This window comes from Tachypleus tridentatus, chromosome 6, assembly GCF_004210375.1.
Source record: "Tachypleus tridentatus isolate NWPU-2018 chromosome 6, ASM421037v1, whole genome shotgun sequence".
In the NCBI taxonomy this organism is placed as follows: domain Eukaryota; kingdom Metazoa; phylum Arthropoda; class Merostomata; order Xiphosura; family Limulidae; genus Tachypleus; species Tachypleus tridentatus.
Genome location: NC_134830.1, coordinates 143,396,276 through 143,414,964, shown reverse-complemented (window position 1 = coordinate 143,414,964; position 18,689 = coordinate 143,396,276). Strand labels below are relative to the sequence as shown.

At 31.9% G+C, this 18,689-nt stretch overlaps 1 pseudogene across 1 annotated transcript in view; it reads left to right on the top strand.

Moving 5' to 3' along the window:
- The window catches only part of LOC143253920 (WD repeat and SOCS box-containing protein 1-like), a 31,103-nt pseudogene extending 13,300 nt beyond the window's left edge, over window positions 1-17,803 (top strand). The window contains exons 5-10 of the transcript XR_013029893.1: window positions 2,076-2,299; window positions 3,149-3,382; window positions 5,061-5,233; window positions 7,145-7,258; window positions 7,704-7,814; window positions 17,156-17,803. The product of XR_013029893.1 is annotated as a WD repeat and SOCS box-containing protein 1-like (transcript). The remainder of the gene's footprint in view (window positions 1-2,075; window positions 2,300-3,148; window positions 3,383-5,060; window positions 5,234-7,144; window positions 7,259-7,703; window positions 7,815-17,155) is intronic.
- The last annotated feature ends 886 nt before the right edge of the window (window positions 17,804-18,689 follow it).

The window sequence follows — 18,689 nt, the reverse complement described above, 5'->3', positions numbered from 1 at the left end:
ATTTGCAAACTCGTGTACTAATTCGTCAGTGATTTTAGGTTGATTTTTAGACATTCTCCAGTATTATCTGAAGTAATAATAAAATTTAGAATCGATATAAAGAAATTTCATAAGGTAAAGGATGGGGTGGGTCAGCCTGTCTTTAACTGTAATAGTTCATTTCGTGAGATTCAAAGAAAAGCGCCCCTAGGTGACAGTAGTGTATGCTGCAGAGTTTTAGAACTCTGCACCCATGAAATGTTAGGTGTGTTTGGATGGCTGAGAGTTTCAAATTGGTATCAAGTGAGGTCTGTTGCCAAGATAGATCGTTTTTCTTCCTGGTGTATTTTGTAAATGTGGAATATCTTAGACGTTACACTTTTTAAAAACACTAAATGTAATAAAAAATTGTGACGCGTGGATATTACACAACTGGTGGCAAACACACTCGTTGAATCTTGTGTAACACTTGAATGAGTTATACCACAGAGAACGTAGGGTTAGTTCATGTTTCAAACTTTAACAAAAGGTACAACTTTAGTCACTGATGCATGAACGACTGGCTAGATGTCAACCATAGTAACCGAAAGCCACGTGAGTCGCTTTGGCAATGTGCACGTGCAGCTCCTCACGCAGATACAGTACCGGAAATAAGTCTTCAGACGCAATTTAAAAAAAAAAAACTAATTATACGACGTTTTTGTGCCGCTTCCAATGACTGAGAAATAAATACCTTATAATTGATTTAGGTTCGGCTCGGTGGTTTTTCGTTTTTTGTTGCTGTATTTTTTAAATTTTTCATCAAAGATTACGAACTGCACTTTACTGCACAAGTATGACACTAAAAATAACTCGAAACACATTGGTTACTTATCACCACACCACGAATCCTATTTAAAGTTGTCCTTGAAAATTTGATGTTAGCCATTGTCTTGGCTGAGTTCGCGAAGTCTATTGTACCATTGGACTTTCGCACCAAAAGTTACATAATGTCAAAAACCTTGATTGTGGCTCGGAATCTTGCAACACCATTGGACTTCCCCTTTAAAGTATTTCAACTGAAATGCATTTGTGCCTTTTCGTGATGACACCCGAAGTATAGCTTTAACTATATTTTAATTAATGTGGTGAAAAGTGACAGATGTTTATAATGATAAATAACCTTGCTTCGCAATCTATGTTGATAGACAGAAAACGAAAATTTGAGTGTATGTTTTACTGCAGTTTATATTTGCGAGTTTGACTTGTTTTCATATGCCATAAGTAGACGTTTTATGTAAATAAGAAATCGGCGACGCAATTCTCTAAGACTAAATTTATGACCCAGTTTTTAAATATCTGACTTTCTAACAATGTTCAAGTAAATTGCGAGTAATTTAAAATTACTGAGTTTAATCCCAGTGAAAGTAGCTCTGAGCGTGTGATGAGCGTTTATCCAACACTCATTAGTTGGCAACTGGGAAATACACAGTAGAAATGTACGTACAAAACGTATATTGTTGTATACAGTATTGAATATAACTTTAAAATTTCACTGATAGTAGTGAACTCACAAATCCTATCTACCTTAATAGAAGGGGTTCTTATTACAACAACAGATACTTTTGTAACAGCAACAACAATCTGAAGGTTGCATGTTTGAATCCCTATCACATCAAACATGTTTGCCGTTTCGTTTGTGGAGTTGTTATAATAATGACAGTGGGTGGTGATAACTAGCTGCTTTCCAGCTAGTCTGCTGCTGCTAAATTAGGGATGACAGCTCTTGTGGAGCTCTGTGTGAAAATTCAAAACAAACCAAACGATTCTAAGAAAACCCTATTAACAACAAGAAAAGAGTATCTTGAATGAGAAAGTAAGAAAACATTATACGTGTGGGGGGGGGGAACCTCAAATATATTCATGCAAATAAATACATTTGTACTCGTTAATTAAAAAAAAATCATTACAAAATCGAAATTGTCTCGGTTATATTTGATTTTATGATTCTAACATTATTTTCCACTTAGAGTTTTTGAAATATTAAACATTTCTTAAGTTTTGGTGAACTACTTATTGATAAAATATATTTAATTTTCCTATAATTATTTCTACAGAGCTTCGACAGATGACACGGACAAGGACGGACATAAACTGTCACATAAGACCATCACTATTGATTGTGGGTGTCTGGTGAGGTCAGTGGCTTTTGGGTCTGCTACTTCAGATAAGAAACATTTATTATCAAAAGCATTCTGGACTCATTTCAGTGTTTCAAAGGACCTCATTCTTGCTACTGGTCTTAACAATGGTCGCATTCGAACCTGGGATATTTTCACTGGTAAGACACACACACACAAATAAAAGGGTAAAATCTGACATTTGTGATTTTCATACAATATTTCATGTAGGTAGGCCAGGTGGTTGGGGTACTTTACTCACAATTTCATTGTTGCAGGTTCGAATCTCCATCTCAACGAACATACTTGCCCTCTGAGCCATGAGGGTAATATAATGTGATGGTCAATCTCACTATTCATGGGTGAAAGAGTAGTTGCTCTCCCTCTACTTTTTTCACTGCTGTATTAGGTATATTTGGTGCATCTAGCCCTCATGTAGATTTGTGTAAAATTCAAAATAAACTAAACAAATGTTTTTTTTAATGGGAGAACTCAAGAAAAATTTTTAATTGTAATTGAATGTGAAGTCTGAAAGGATTTCCTGTGCAATGTTTTCAAAGATGATTTAAAAATGATTGATGTATAGATGAAGTTCAGTTAAATATCATATTGTCAAGATTGTCAATAAATCCTCTGTAAATGCCAAGTTTTAGCAGTTGTATGCATATTCTGTATATAAGCTTATTTGTTAGATATGGTACAATGTTTGACAAACTACTGATATTCAAATGAGAAACTCTGATTTGATTCTGATCACACCTACAATTTGTTGATCCAGCTAAACTGGATGGTTTTTTAACATGAATAAACGTAATTAATGGGACAAGAAGCAATATCTATAAAAATGTACTGTTTGGTTAAATAAAATTTTCCTCTTAGATTTGTTCTGTAAACCTAATTAGAAATAAAGTTCAACAAAAGACAATGTGATAAAATAGGAAAACCTACATGTCTATTAACTGTAATATCTCTTTTGTGATGTATATTCTTTTATATTTCAATATTTTCAGGTCATCTAATTTTGGAGCTTATGGATCATAGAAGTGTTGTAACAAATCTTGCTTTTGCCCCCCAATGGGAGTCTCATTCTGGCCTCTGCATCACAGGATGCAACCATAAAGTTCTGGGATCTGAATGATGATGGAAATATGTTTAAGACATTAAAGATGAATGGAAAATCTGTGAACTCTTGTGCTTGGTCTCCAGATGCCAGAACGTTAGCAACCGTAGGAATGTGTACATCTGTAAGTTACAAGACAATTTTTGTGTTATTTGAAGCAAGTTAAATTTGAAGTTATTTAACTTTGAATGAGCTCTGCTGAAAAAACATGAGTGGAGTGTGTATATAGTATCTTGTGCACATGTGGTTAAAAATGTAACTGACCTCACTTTCCTTGGAGCCAAAGTCATGTGTAGAAGTAAATCAGATAACCCCCAAAATAAATTCTTGAGAAACTAAATTATTGAATCAATTGAGTGTTCTCTGGCCAGTTGGTGGCCCTAATGACATTAAAGAAGTTGGCTTTCATTTCTACACTTCATCATCTCTGATCTTTTCCTTAAGTTGTAGATCTATCAGAAATTTCATTGGGGTCATTTGACTACATTTATGAGCACCTTTTGCATCTTGCGTTTAGCTCTGGACTGGTTCTGGGGCCAGTAAAGGCTATCTGCTCTAGTATCCAGGTCTTAGGCTACTTGATATTGGTACTCCAATTATCTTTACTTTCACTTGCCTCAAATTCTAGAGCATTGAAATCATGTGGTTAATTAGGATAGCTCTAGGTTTTGTTGTAGAGTTATTTAAGATCAAAACAGTCTGTATGGTGAAATGGGTTTCCAGTTAAACGAATGATGAATGTTAAACCTCACTTTAAAGGTTTTTTTGTGTATGCATGTTTACTTTTAGAAAAGTTTCAGAAACTTTTCTAATTTAATCAACACCTAACATGAATATAGTTTTTGTAATGAATGATCAATTGAAACAAGACCGAGGACATAAAAACTGTAAATATTTTTTAACTTGTATGTGTTAAACCCTGAAGTTAGTAAAAGAAATGAAGTTAAATAAACTTATTAATGAAACATTTCTTTAAATTTAGTGTAACCCACTATCTTTGTTTCTATCCCTCCCAGTTTTAATACATTCAAGTGAAAATACGTCTCTAGTTCTGGTTTTCCAGTAGATCAGTTTTTTAATTTAAACATTTAAAGTTTTTTTATCACCTGATAAGATGGAAATATGGAGTGAGGATTCTTGATGAAGAGAAACCCACTTGAAATAAAAATATATATATCTTGGAATGGCTGGTATGGGTATTATAACTTTTAACACTAAAGCAGAGAACAATGTTTTGACCTTCCTAGGTCATCTTCCTTGTTAACATGAAGATGACTCAGGAGGGTCGAAACATTGTTCTCTGCTTTAGTGTTAAGTGTTAATACCCATACCAACCATTCTGAGATAGAGTGTGAGGATTATTTATGTTTTAAAGGTAACTTATAAATTATGAAAATAATCAAGAAGGTCATGAAATCTCTAGTTCCATATAATGCCATAGATGGTAAAATGTATTATTACAGGCATATCTCTTACTCCTATAATTCTTTACATTTTTATTTCTCTTAGAACAAATTCAACTTTTTGAAATACTGAATTTATTTGTTGACAATTGGTATTGTACTGGTTGCCAGAAAAAGCTGTGTAAATATACCTGCACAAGGTTGTTAAGTTTTGTTCAGTAGCATTCATGCTACAATCTTCCTCATTTTCTGCCCTGGAACATTGGGAATTTCAAACAGTTGCAGTCATCTCTCTCTGTGTTTGTGTGTGTGTGAGAGAGATAGAGAGAATAATGTCCATCAAATTTTAAGTAATTAGAATTTACTTTTGGAAATTAATATATTAATTTTACTTTTCAGGTTTATGTGTGGGATATGAGTGACTACAGTCTAAAACTTCGACTGACTGGACACATGTACGATGTTGTAGCTTGTGAGTTTTCTCCTGATGGAAGTCTTATAGCCACAGCATCATGGGACACGCAAGTTATTTTGTGGAATTCCCATTCTGGAATTAAGTTACGATGTTTTGGGTGAGTTGGAGTTATTTATTGACCATTATAAATGTTCTTCATTTCTTTTAATATGCTGTATTCTTTGCAGTGATGAAACAAAGTGATCAGGTAACTTGATGAATTTATTCTTTCTGATTTCAGGAAGAAGTTCAAAACTTTGTTGTCTTGTTTGTTTTTATTTTTTAATATGTATCTGGTGCTATTTAAGTGTTGTGTGTTTCATTCTAAGAATGCATTGGCACTTACATTTCATTTTTAATTTCAGGCCCCTTTTTATTTATTTATTTATAACTAATTACTTCTTTTAACTTGTTTTATTACAGGAACAAAATAAGTTTTGGTAAATACTCTATCTCCCCTTAAAATTATAACTGAAATGTTGAGATTTCTTTTATGTACGTTTTATTAATGGCTTTAGTTTTTGGTAAAGTAACTTTTTAAGAGAAATTCAAACTTCTAGTCCTAAATTGTCTTACGTTCTGTTTTAAATCTTTATTAAAATTGTTTAATCTCGCACATCTTCAGATACTTATCAGTCCAAAAAGAAATTTGTACATTTTTGTTGTAAACATTTGTTGCTTATTTTTACTTAATTTAAAAACAGAAGTTTTAAGAATTGTAGATAGAGGGAAACAAAACAAAAACTGTACAACTCATTGTTCTGAATATTTATTTTTATAACTCCAGTCTCCAAAGCTAGATTGCATTTTTTTTCTTTTAATACTTTCTCCAGTAATTTTGAAGCTACTGGCACTTGCTCTTTGAAGTATTCTTGTATTGTTTGGTTTGTAAGAGCATGGGAAGTGTAATAAGTTAATAGTTATTCCTGAATGTTTACTTTGGAAGTTATTGTATGACATAAGAATTCTTGTATTGAAATTTAGAAAGAAATCATTCATTCAGTCTCTTGAATTATGTAGATATCTTATCAATAGTAGGGTCTGTTTGAAATGGCTTTTGCATAATTTTGAAAAGAGATGAGAAGTAAATTTTATAAATCTGATATTTCTGTTGCTTAAGACAATATTAACCGCAACAGTTTTCTTCAAGAATGAGGATTAGGGAATGATGTCATTAGGTTGATGTGGTATTGTTGCGGTATAAGCTTATGTAAAAAATTGTCGATTATGAGTGTTTCTCCATATGTCATAAATTAATAAAAAAAAGAAAATTTTGTATTATAGGATACCATAATTATAATACTCTAGTTGAAATGTCTGTTTCAGATTTGGTGGCATTTATTGTTAGTTATTTTTATTAATACAAAATAATAGAGGTGGTCAGATTTATGCCACCTGGTTATAAAAGGTTAAATTTTAAAATATCTAGTGTAAAATGCATTTTTAAAATTGAAATTATCAATTTAAAGTATTTTGGGAAATAAAAACAAACATTATGTAAGTTGATAATTTCAACATGAGGGAGTGGTTGCATGTCATAATTTTTATTCTAATTTGAACCAATATATAAAAAAATTGTTGTTTACTGTAAGTTATTTGTGTTAAGATATCTCTGAATATGTTGTACAGTAACATGTCTGTATAGAGCAAGATCCATGTGCTTTGAGCTGCTTGAATAGTAACATTTATCAAATAAGTTTCTTTTCACTTGGTTAATTGTATTACGAGGGTTTGAAATAATAAAATACGTATCATGTAAGATTTCCTGTTTAGGCTGGTTCCACATGGGAATTTAAGTTGTATCTGCAGTACGTGCTGTCTTTTTGATGATATCATACCTTTTTTCACATTAGGACTTGACACAGGCTAAATTTAGGTTTTGATTCTTGTCCTGTAGTTTTTGTTCGACCATAAGAAGCTTCTTAGAAATGCACGAAGAAAACAAAAAGTACATTTGTTGATTTGAATTTTGTATGCGTGTTGTATAGATTCTAGACTAACAGTTTCTTTTTTTGTAATCACTTGATAGTCACCTCTTTCCACCTCCAAGACTTATCTATGCATCGGGAGCAAACGGAACATGGGTACGGGGACTATCCTTTTCTCCTGATGGAACCCACATCGGAACGGTAGCAGATGATGGGTAAGTTGCTGTTACTTAAATACTGTAATGAAGAAATGAACAACCAGCTAGCTAACAACTAACAACAACCCCCATCTTGAGACACCTTGTACTTTAGATAATAATCAAAATTATTACTTTGGTTTTTGTCTTAACTATTTTGTGGTCAGTTAATTTTTGTTTGGGCTCAGAATATTTTCTTAATTTGTGAGAGTCAGGAAAAATCAACTTGGTTGTCCTTAGATTGGAAATAACTGTTAAGATATAATTTGGTTTTTTTGTTAGTGACAGGTTAACAATAGCAGTGTTTAACAGTGTAAATACAAACTGCATCATGCCAAATGTTTTAAAGGCTTACTCGTGTTTTTGTTAGAAGTTTAAGGTTCTCATTGTTTTTGTGCACCTAAAACTGTTTAGGGGATTAACAAATTCTCAATACGAGATTTTCCTTTTTTTTCAATGATAGTTATGTACGATTTTGGGACATTTTATCACATGAAGACCCTGTGGCTGTTGGGTCAGTACAGGAGGCACTGTGCTGCACATACTCCCCATCTGGACGGGTTTTGGCTGTTGGGTAAGCAATGTTTACTAAACTGTGAGTCGTATATTGACTGTATCTTTTTGTATTTGTAAAATACTGATTCCTAAAATGAGGCCCAAATATGTTTTAAACGTGTTTGCATATTTCTTGCTTTATAAACCTCTATTCCACGTTACATTCTTAGTTTAACCCTATGTGCATGGGTGGGTGTCAAACAGAGCAAGTCCTAACCTTTTATACAGTTTAATTCAAAACTGAGATAACTTCATTATCAATGTGCATCAGTAAACTTGACATCAAAGCATTGTTTTTAATTGAACTTTTAATATTGTATAAATTTGTTTCTTAATTCCAAAAGAAAGTGTTTATATAAATACTGTCTTCACTTCCTTGTATCTAGTGTCTTCTTTTCTCCAAATTGCCCATTTTGGGTATTATTTCTACCCCAAGTATGTTATAAATTATAAACTTGCAGCCTAGATATTATTAAGACATGGTTTAAACTTAGCTACTGATATTATCACTCTACAGGGATATTAACTGAAGTCAAACCCACATGCCCCACACTCCTATCACATTCTGTCATAAAAATGTCAGTTTTTTTTCCATCATTGTTTGTCTATTATAAATTTTCATGTACTGAATTCTCTGTACCATATCATTCCAATCACTTGTAAGTTACTTGTATTACAGTTTCATTGTTGCTATTACAAGTGTCATCTGAACTAGCTAACAGAATTATTATATTCCACTCTTATGGCTTAGTTAGAAAGCCACTGAAATTGTGATAGTTTTAAGACATTGTGTTTCTTTTGCATGTTACTTTTTTATGTTTTAAGTTGCATATTTGAAACTACAAAATATAATTTATGTATTATGAAAAGGAGAAAACCTATTAGAATGTAGGGTTAAATTCTGATGTGATATAGAGTGCAAGAGCCTTCATTTAAGTACTGAATATCTTGCTTTTATGTATATTTTCTACTTACTGTTGTAACTGCATTGTAGAATTTATAAACTTAATAGTTTAGATAACGAAACTCAAATGGGGGGGGACAAAAAAAACTTCTGATGTGTATACACAAGTTGCTTGTGGGCTATGCTCTCTGACCTTTGTATACTATAACTTAAGCCCTGCTGGTGCTGGATGATATATTGTTCTATTAGTGAGACTTGGCTCAAAGAACAATAAAACAACAAAATTAAACAAAAGTAATTGTGAATAGGTCAGAGGCCTGAAACTGTCAGGATAAACAATTTTAATTGTTGCATTGTGTCGCTGTTTTAGAGAAATTTACTTTTTGATTTTATTTCGTGTTCTTTTGATATTTTGTGACGGTTAGGATTAGAGTGGATAGAATAAGTGTGAACATTTACTGAAAAAGACTTTATATTCCCTTAGGAGATTTTAGTACTCATGCAAATTAAATATGAAAATTATAAGGTGATAAAGTTTTAATTCATAACTCAGTCACCTTGCATTTGTGCTACACTTGGTCACATTGACTTCATGAACTTAGAGATCTTTAGTCAAAACATCAGAGATTTAATAAAATATTTTTTATGATACTTTGTTTACCTACCAAAAGCTTGACAAATTTCATGAATATTGATATAGTAGATTTGGAGCAATAATAAACGTTAACTCTCCAGTTGGACTGACCCCATGCATATAGGGTTAATGTGGATTAGTGTAAATTGTTTGGTGTACAAATTTCATTTTTAATAAGTAGACAAGTTTCAAAGTGTTATTGTAATGAAGAATAACCTTTGAAATGTAGATAAATATTTGAGTGAACTGGTGTAACGTGAAAGATGAGAAGTGTTTGTTCCTTTTTTTTGCAAAGTTTTATTTAAGTTTGCGTGTGTTTTTTGTATTTGGCATCCACCAACATCATCATTAAATGTATGTTTTGATTTCTGACAGATCTCCAGTTACTTTGTCAATGCTCTTTTTTATAACATGCTAGATGCTAACTCCTGCAACTTGTAACTTCCCATAAAATATTCTGATGATGCTCAGAAAAAGTAACAGCATTTCTGATACCTAGGACACATTAGGTGGATGCTAAAACAACACACTGTGGAAAAGATTCCTCTTCGTATTCTTTTTGTCAGCTGTACCTAACCTTTTCTTCTCCTCTTGTTAAGTTTTGGACATGGTTAATAGTAAACCCTCCTGGATCAAAGTTTGGTTTGAAGTTTGAGTTTTTTGTCCAACTGAACTCTCACTAACAAATTTTTTCATTATGTAAGAAATGTTTATTTTACTTTTACGTTCTACCTGTAAATTAATTTAAAAAAAACACCTTTTTGAAACTCTGTGCTTTTAGCATTTACTCTTGGCTAAATATATCCCTTATATTCAGTAAGTTTTGTATTTCTGTGCTAAAGTAAGTTCTGTGCTAAATGAATTTTTATTTTTTTAATTAAAGAGCCTAAGTGAGTCATTAAAACAAGAAAGAAATATCTAAAAATTTCTTATTGGAGAAAATGCATGGCCAGTTGCTTTGGCTCTTCCTTTGTACCAGATTTTCCTGTTTAAGGCTCAGAATTTCATCATATCCTGTTTCATGTTATCTGCTATTGATAAGATCTAATCATTTCATACATAATGGTAAATATATTCTAATGGATCAGAGGTCAACTGTTGTAATTTGAACAGCAAATAAATGTTAAAAATAACTGATGTCAGGCTCTTAAGTGTAATCTTTGTGTTGTTATTGCTTGACTTAGCTTGCGGAGTAGAAAAGTAAGGTACAGCTATTGAGTTACATGTTAGATAATTCTGTCCTCCTCAGTCAACATCTGTCAACTCTTTTAGTCTGCCCTGTTTGAGCAGCATGGAGTAATCTTTATTTATTTAGCCTAGATAACTTGTTTGTTTATCCGACTCTGTACAGTGGTGCTTGACGTAATGTCGGGTAGTTAAAAATGTTTACCTAAGTAGTTTTGAACATGCATTGCAGTAACAATCAGAAGGCTTAAGATTACATTGTGCTAAAATCAGTTTGTAAAAAGTTTAATTAGTAAGTTTTAATTACCATTTTGTATTAACACATGATTACAGTTGTCTTGTTTTACCTATTAAATATAATTTATTTCATAGATCTGTCATAAGAAATGATCGATATTACATCAATCTATATATCGCTTTGTGATTTGCCTTTTTTTTCTCTCTTACAAATATTTTTACTATTATATAAATTAAACATCGATTTCAAGTGTTAAGCAAACTTGTTTCCATGAAATTACTAGCATATGAAATAAAGTTACCTTAAATTTCATGTTTTTTTAGGGATAAATCATTTCATAAGTTGCATTTTATACACAAAAATTATCAGTGAATTTAATAAACTATACAGAATAGAATTTCTTGTAAAGTCCATGTTCATGTGTGTGGATGGAAATAAGAATAATTTTATGGTTATTACCAAATTATTTTCATTAAAAGTGTCAACTTCTGATAAAATACCATTTTATTTTATTTTGGTTACTTGTGTTAAAAGAGAAATCTTAATTCAGTCCCAGTTTCTTTTGTTTAAAGATCTCTGAATGGGAAAAATCATTCTATAATACAGAAGTTATTGAAATTTTAGCTAATGCTTGTTAATTATAATTTACTCACAATCATTGGCTGGTACGTCCAAGGTCCATGTTCTGTTAGTGAAATGCGTGGAAAGCTGAATAACAAAATCACATTCCTTTAATATTTATCAAATATATTTGAGAACCCAATTAACCAACAAGATACAATGCACCTGTAATATTCATTGGAAAGTTAATTAGGTGTCTGCTTTTCACGATTCATTCACCACGATATTTTATAGTGCACATGAAGAGATTGGTATTCACAACAACTGACTTGTTCTTTTTTTTTGAAGTTACAATGGAGTTGAATTTAAAGCGAGATGTCAAGTTATAATATCAAACTTAAATACTGGAATGTTTGTTTTTTATAAAATAGCAAAATTATAACAGAAAATGTAAAGTTCCTTGGCTTTTGTTTTATTTAGAAACTGTTCAAAATGGTATTTTATCAGACATGCTACCACAGCACTCCATGTTGCTCAGACTTTACTTACTCCCCACAGATATGAGAGAACAGTTTAATTGGTTGAAGGTATTTTAAATACAACTAAATTGTTTCCCAATTTCGGTTATTGTTCTAAAGAAGAAAAAAATCATTGCTCTTAATCACAGCACATGCTGTCCATTTCCTATCCCTCTATCATCCTTTCCATTTGCAGTGGAGGCCTCACATTGAATGGAGGAGAAGATGATAAAGTATTCATCGTGTGAGGTGGCGATTGTGGTCTAGGCCTAACGTTGGTTCATCTTCTCGGCCGGCACGAGAGCCCTTCCCCTTCAGCTCGCAGTGTGCTGAAGTTGGTGGGCAGAGAGGTTTGTCTCTCGGTATTTACTGGGAACAAACCAATTTATATTATATGTGTGCTAATAATGTACTCATTCAACAATATTTTATAGAGATTGTTGTATTTGAAAATTTTCCATAAAGTACAAAGATTAATAGGATTAAATCTTCATTCCACTGTTCAGTAATAGCATTTATGAAATACCACTAAAAATATTGTTTAATATTACTTGAATTCATTCTAAATGTGTATATTGAATTATTGCAGTTGTATCGAAATAACCTGTAAACTTTTACATGATAAAACGGCATTGTTATTTTCTTTACAACTATCTCACCTGGACAGACTGATTTTACTGACATTAAACTTGCTGAACTTCTCCTTTTTCACCAAAACATCTCCTTTCTAATCTAAGGTGTATTATCATAAAATGTTAACTTAAAATCCAGCGTGTATATATGGTTTTATTGTGATGGATTTTATTGGTTCCATCAGCAGAGTATTAAGAACTGAATCATATCTGTCCCTTTTAGAGATGGGTCTGTTTAATTGTTTCTCTTTGCAGGTTTCAGTGTCTTCTGTTAACCTTGCATGTCACTTGTTTATAGTTCACATAAAATGGAGGTCATATGATTAAATGAGTTTATTTTTTTGTTTTATTTAAGAAATCTTTGCCATGGTGTATATTTAACTGGAAATAGTAGTTGTTTGATAAGTTGTAATGTTAGTCACCTCCCTAGCTGCATGTTAGATGTTGTTTCATTATGCATTCCAAATATGACATGTGCACCTTACTATGAACTTTTCTGTGCATATGATGATTAGGGATTTCTGTGACAGAAACTTGTTGTTTGGAAGCTGTATGAAGTGATGCAGTGCTATTATTTAATATCATGTGATGATTAGTGATTTCTGTGACAGAAACTTGTTGTTTGGGAGCTTATGAAGTGATGCAGTGTTATTATTTAATATCATGTGATGATTAGGGATTTCTGTGACAGAAACTTGTTGTTTGGAAGCTTATGAAGTGATGCAGTGTTATTATTTAATATCATGTGATGATTAGGGATTTCTGTGACAGAAACTCATTGTTTGGAAGCTGTATGAAGTGATGCAGTGTTATTATTTAATATCATGTGATGATTAGGGATTTCTGTGACAGAAACTCATTGTTTGGAAGCTGTATGAAGTGATGCAGTGTTATTATTTAATATCATGTGATGATTAGGGATTTCTGTGACAGAAACTTGTTGTTTGGAAGCTTATGAAGTGATGCAGTGTTATTATTTAATATCATGTGATGATTAGGGATTTCTGTGACAGAAACTCATTGTTTGGAAGCTGTATGAAGTGATGCAGTGTTATTATTTAATATCATGTGATGATTAGGGATTTCTGTGACAGAAACTCATTGTTTGGAAGCTGTATGAAGTGATGCAGTGTTATTATTTAATATCATGTGATGATTAGGGATTTCTGTGACAGAAACTCGTTGTTTGGAAGCTGTATGAAGTGATGCAGTGTTATTATTTAATATCATGTGATGATTAGTGACAGATTTCTGTGACAGAAACAGAAATTGTTTGGAAGCTGTATGAAATGATGCAGTGTTATTATTTAATATCATGTGATGATTAGTGATTTCTGTGACAGAAACTCATTGTTTGGAAGCTGTTTGAAATGATGCAGTGTTATTATTTAATATCATGTGATGATTAGTGATTTCTGTGACAGAAACTCATTGTTTGGAAGCTGTTTGAAATGATGCAGTGCTATTATTTAATATCATGTGATGATTAGTGATTTCTGTGACAGAAACTTGTTGTTTGGAAGCTGTATGAAGTGATGCAGTGTTATTATTTAATATCATGTGATGATTAGGGATTTCTGTGACAGAAACTCGTTGTTTGGAAGCTGTATGAAATGATGCAGTGTTATTATTTAATATCATGTGATGATTAGTGATTTCTGTGACAGAAACTCATTGTTTGGAAGCTGTTTGAAATGATGCAGTGCTATTATTTAATATCATGTGATGATTAGTGATTTCTGTGACAGAAACTCATTGTTTGGAAGCTGTATGAAGTGATGCAGTGTTATTATTCCATATCATGTGATGATTAGGGATTTCTGTGACAGAAACTCATTGTTTGGAAGCTGTTTGAAATGATGCAGTGTTATTATTTAATATCATGTGATGATTAGTGATTTCTGTGACAGAAACTTGTTGTTTGGAAGCTGTATGAAGTCATGCAGTGTTATTTAATATCATGTGATGATTAGTGATTTCTGTGACAGAAACTTGTTGTTTGGAAGCTGTATGAAGTCATGCAGTGTTATTTAATATCATGTGATGATTAGTGATTTCTGTGACAGAAACTTGTTGTTTGGAAGCTGTATGAAGTCATGCAGTGTTATTTAATATCATGTGATGATTAGTGATTTCTGTGACAGAAACTTGTTGTTTGGAAGCTGTATGAAGTCATGCAGTGTTATTATTTAATATCATGTGATGATTAGTGATTTCTGTGACAGAAACTTGTTGTTTGGAAGCTGTATGAAGTCATGCAGTGTTATTATTTAATATCATTCGATTTTTGTTTGTCTCATTTTGTGAATTTTCATTTTCAGCTATTTTTAAGAAACTCTTCTATTTCTCATTGGGATCACATTGTTTCTTGCTTTTGGCTTTTGATCTTTTGATCCTTTTCTTTGTATCTATTATGAACAAACAAATATTTTTATGGGTGGGCTAATTGTATATTAATTCATAAGTTTTATTTTTTACAGATTCCTAACATTTTGTTAACTTGCAAGTTGTAATGGATAAAAATTGATGCAATCAAATCAGTTTCATGTTGTGGTATTTATTTATTTTGATTTTTGGAGTTCAGTGTGATTGGTTACCAATACTTTACTTAGAATCAATTTGGATTAATATATAATGTACTTACTCTACTTGTTTGTCCTGTAAGGATTTGGCTGTGGCATTGCAGTTAGTATACTAGATTGTGAAATAGAGGGTCCATAGGTTCCTCACACACTTGCAGCATTTAGTTAGAATAGGCCAAGACTGCATTAGGTTCTGTGGACTAGTAACATTCTCTTCAAAATTGTAGACAGTTAATGCAGTTAACTGTTGTGTAACTTTGGGAACTTCCAAAACTGACATCTACTACTTGTATTCCTGTTCTATTCACAGTACATTTACTATTTTTTGTAATGTTAAATTTTTCTTTTTTAAACTGAACAATAAAGTATTGTACATGGTTACAAAAACTACAGACATGGAACTAAGATAAACTGTGACTAACAGATTGTAAAAATATGGAATTTCTTTAACGTGTATACTTGCATCAGCTTTGGATTTTCTTCATGACTTGTTTTTTCATACAATTGATTATATGGCATGAGTAGCATGTCATGGGTGTGAACAAACTCTTTCCTTGTTTGGAAAATTTGAAATTTGCATAAGAAATGGCATTTACTAATAAACAGTAATTTTTTCTCATTATTACACATCCTACAAAGGACTAATTCTCATTGGTTAAAATCTGATGAATTTGTCTTTGAAACAGTTGTCATAATATTGTTAAGTTCTTTTAACTTGATGTAAAAGATTTTAAAAAATTTATTCTGATTGCATATTAACTAATCGCTTTAACACTAAAGTCACTGAGGGTAACATTCTAAATTATGAATAAAATTGATTGTCATCATAATTGGTTTAAGGTCCCTTAAACACAAACATTTTAAATAAAATATCACAAGTATTAGTTCCTTCCACTAATTACTGTTAGTTTTCCATATCTACTTGTGTAGAAAATAAAACTATTTCACTGAAGTTATTTGGTAAGTTGTTTACTCCAAATACTGTAACAAACCAGACACAGTTACCCAATATGTAGGTAGTTTTGATAGAGAATGGTGTATAAAGAACATAGTAACATTGTTGATAAAAGGTCTTAGAGATTCTTAATCCTACAACTCTTAACTGCCAGTATTTCATCAAGATTAATCTTTTTGTAAGTTAACCTGATTTAATTTTTTTGTACAAAACTTACTAGTGAGGTCTGCCTGATCACAAGTCACATACTTGGAACTGAAATTTGATTTTAACATAAATATACATGTAAAAAGTATAGAACTTTGTGTACAAGATAAGTCACCATTGCTCCCTGTTCAAAAGAGAAGATTTACGTATGAGTAAAACGGAACATGACTGTATTTTTTTTAAACTAGACATAACAATCATTAGGTTAATGTTTTGGAAGCTAGGCTTGATTGTAAAGTCTAGGTGGTGTTGAAGCAAGACTTGATGGTTGTCAGGTTTTGGTGGTGACTTATGTGACATAAATTCTTTTCCTTTCCTCAAAATAAAATCTAATCTGTTCTTGCTTTCAAATGTGTAAACTTGTACCTCCAACAGGTCAGTACCATATGTGAACATGTCGCTTGGTACAATCCTGAACTAAAAGTGATTGTTTAGATTTCATTGTTTTTAAAGCTAGACATGACAGTTTGTTTGTTTCATTGTTGAAATAAGACGTGACATTTCCTTGTTTCCCTTTTTTGTTTAAAATAAAGTGCAATAATTCTTCAACTTCAAATTTATTGAAAACTAATTGTTAGGTAACTTAGTTTTCAGTGTAGTTAGATTCAGACAAAATTATTTTGCAGTTTCTAGTTTTACTTAAATGAAACTAGGACCTTTATTACAATTGGCCAATGTTTTATGTAATGCTTCTAATAAAGTTGTACGTATGTACAAAATACTAATATTAATTTCATAATATTTTCTGTTAATGTATATGTACTGAGCTGGAGCAGTATAAACGTGTAGAACAAATATCCATCTTAAAGGAGTACTTATGTAACTAGTTTAACTTTAATCAGTATATAAGATGTGTTTTGGTGTCTGTATTCATTACATTTCACAGGCTTTATCTTCATAAGAACTTCTTATTAATTTTCTTTTTACTTTTTTTTAACCAATAGGACTCGAGAAGGAAATGTCAGCTTTTGGCAAGCAGCTATGTCAGTCAAACCCCTTCTCCATCTTTGTAGAGTACTCATTCGCCGTCAAACTCCACCAGAAAAAATCGAGCGTCTCTTTATTCCCAAACAGTTGATAAATTACTTGCTATACAATCAGTTGGAATGACAGTGTTTCCCTAACTGTAGCCACTGGTGAGAATAGTGAATGTATATAGAGGCACTTTTACACGAGTCGCCCTCTGAAATAGATACAGAGCATCAGGTGGCTCAAAGTAAGAATTTTCCATAAACAGTGACAATATGGTACCAGAGAGAAACTGGGTTTTTTATGTATATAGTTACTGTGTCAAACCTTTGCTTTGTACAGTATTGTTACTGGTGTTATTTGGTATTTTATTTTAATAAAAAGTTTTGATGTTTGGTGTAAATAACTCCAACTGGTACACATGGTGTAAGGTGTTTTTTTTCCCCTCACTGTATAAGTGCCAAGAATTAATTATGACTGCTTTTCTTGCCTTTCATAAAAACTGATTTTCCAGATACTGTAATAAATCAAACCTGTCATTTATCACTTGTTTATTGTTTTTTTAGATTTCAGCAGTGAAACAATTTTGTATTAAAAGCAAGAAATAAAGTATTTCATATAAAGTTTGAACTTATTTTATTATCATTAGAAAATTTTAACAGGATACACGTAACCAACTGTATTTTTATATCACAATCTGATTTACAGTATTTCTTTATTGTTTTTTTTCACATAAACACAAGCTAAGAATCTTTTTTTCTTAAAAAAATCTTTGGTCAAAGCACGTGACAAATAAAAACGTTTTTATTGGGTTTCTCTTCATCCTGGTTAAGATGTACCACAAAATTAACGTACTTGTAAACTTCAGGGTTTTGTTTTTATTTTGTATCTTATGGTTAATTGAAAATGCACAATTATCACTGCCAAACGTATGGAGAAAATTTTCTATACACACGTAGGACAAGACTGTTGTAACCTGTTACCATGTTCTGTATCTCGTCCAGAACAGCGATAAATAACAAGTTACTAAACGCTACACGTCTTCATTTTTTGCGACATATACATTACGAATTGTCCCCATTTTAAATCGATACATAATATTTTTTAGTAGTCGTATTTCCTAAATACCCATAAAAGTACGATGCATTTTAGCAGATAGATCACGAAATATATTAATGATGTAATTATTTTGGCCACCGTTGGCTCTTGTAAAATTCTTGATTTCTGAACTACCAAAGCAGGTTTGAAATCATGTGTCGAAGTTTTTTGGTCGAATCCAAGAAGACAAATAATAATAATAATGACAGAATATTTAGATATGAAATTTTTCTTTGATCAAAAACTTTAATAAGAGAAAGTGTAACCATTTTGGTTGGGAGAGTCGCCCCGTAACATGGCGCTAATGTAGCTTTGCAATAAGAAAACACCAACACCTGAATTAATAAACAAAGAATTGAGTTTATCGTTTTCCAGAGGGGCACATGTCACTCCCCCCTCCTTGTTGAAGCT